Genomic DNA, 1,982 nt, shown 5'->3' on the forward strand with positions numbered 1-1,982 from the left:
TTGCGTATCCTCAGCCATGTCTAAAACAACAAAATCAACAGGGATAAAAAATTTACCAACCCTAACAGGAACATCCTCAAAAATACCTAGGGGTATTTAACAGAACGATCTGCCATTTGTAGAGTAATATTAGTAACCTTTAAATCATCCATATTAAGCTTTGAACACACAGACAATGGCATTATACTGACACTGGCACCTAAATCACATAAAGCTTTATCAATAAAAACATTTCCTATATGACAAGGTATAGAAAAACTACCAGATCCTTTAATTTTGGTGGAGATTTATTTTGTAGTAAAGCACTACATTCTTCAGTGAAAGCTACAGTCTCAACCTCATTAAAGGCTCTCTTCCTAGTTAGTATGTCTTTCATGAATTTAGCATATGCAGGAACCTGAGTGATTAAATCAGTGAAAGGAACTGTTACCTGCAGATTTTTGACGACCTCTAGGAACTTACCAAATTGCTTATCCAACTTATTCTTTAGATGTCTATTGGGGAATGGTAGTTGGATAGTAGGGCCTTGTACATCTCCACCCTTCTCCTGAGATTTACCCTGCGAAGAAACATTAGAAGAGTTAGTTTTTTCCTGAAGCCCTGCAGGGTTAGTACTATTAGCATTTGGTACAAGGGAATCAGGATTAGCAACAAGTTCATCCTCCTTGGGCATAGAAGGCCCATCATAATGTGAACCACTCCTCAGAGTAATTGCATTAGCATGATTTGTGGGTTGTACTGGCTGCGATGGTAATACTCCCTGCTGGCGATTTTGTAGAGTAGAAGAAAGTTGTGCAATCTGATTGTCAACAATTTTATTATGGGCTATAATTGAATCAATTTGTGCATCTCTACTCTCCATATGCTTTTGCATGCTTGCTAACATCCCTCTAATTTCGGTCAAGTTAGGGTTAGTAGATGAAGGAGTTTGTGATTGGTTTTTCTGGCCAGAATTAGGGTGGTAGTACTTCTGCTGTGGTGGTGATTGTTGTTGTGGTTTTTGTGGAGGTGGGGGGTTTTGTACATTGGTGCTCCGGTACGAAAGATATGGATGGTTTCGGAGGCCATGATTATAAGGGTTGGAGTAAGGGTTATTTTGCCTATAGGTTTGAAAGGCATTAACTTGCTCAATAAAACTCCTACACTCTTGCTCCCAATGTCCTACAATTCCACAATTTTCACAAAAAGCATCGTTAGTATTATTGACAGCAGAAACATTAGCTACAGAATTAGGAACAGCAGTAAGATTATCTAGTTTCTGGCAAATAGATGATAATTAAGCCTGCAAAAAGGATACGGAATCAACACTATGTTTTCCTTTATTAGCAAACCCTCTAGGATTCCCGTATTGGGAATTATGAATTGCCATATCTTCAATAACTTGACCTGCATTTTCCACATTTAAATTCATAAACCTTCCACTGGCTGTAGAATCTAGAATTGATCTAGATGAATTCCCAAGCCCATTATAAAATGCTTGAATTAACTACCACTGTGCTAAATTATGGTGAGGACACTCTCTCTACAGATCTTTGAATCTTTCCCAAGCCTCATATAAAGTTTCATCTGGCTCTTGGGCAAAGTTCTGAATTTCACTTCTCAACAAAGCTGTTCTCTCTGCAGGGTAATATTTGTTATAAAAATTCAAAGCAAGTGTCTCCCAGTAGTAATACCAAGTGCAATTCTATTCAAACCATTAAACCACAATTTAGCTTTTTCACATAAAGAAAAGGGAAAGAGAATCTCCCTGATTTGGTCCTGGGTAACCCCAGCTTGCCTGATGGTATTGCAATATTGGCAGAAATCTGCAATGTGAAGATTAGGATCTTCACCCTTGGCTCCACTGAATTGCTTCCTCTTTATCATCGTGATAAATTGAGGCTTGATCTCAAATTGCACTCCATCAAGGGCCGGAGTAGGAGTAAGGTGTGGAAAATCTATCAGCGACGGCTGCGAATAATCGCTGAGCTTGCGAGGTGGAG

At 38.9% G+C, this 1,982-nt stretch overlaps 1 non-coding gene across 1 annotated transcript; it reads left to right on the forward strand.

Moving 5' to 3' along the window:
• The first annotated feature begins 1,499 nt into the window (after positions 1 to 1,499).
• LOC145590363 (small nucleolar RNA R71) lies at positions 1,500 to 1,606 on the forward strand. Its single transcript, XR_014101978.1, has one exon. It is a non-coding gene; the product is annotated as a small nucleolar RNA R71 (small nucleolar RNA).
• Positions 1,607 to 1,982: the final 376 nt, after the last annotated feature.

Source organism: Chenopodium album, chromosome 17 (genome assembly GCF_948465745.1).
Source record: "Chenopodium album chromosome 17, dcCheAlbu1.1, whole genome shotgun sequence".
Taxonomy (NCBI): domain Eukaryota; kingdom Viridiplantae; phylum Streptophyta; class Magnoliopsida; order Caryophyllales; family Amaranthaceae; genus Chenopodium; species Chenopodium album.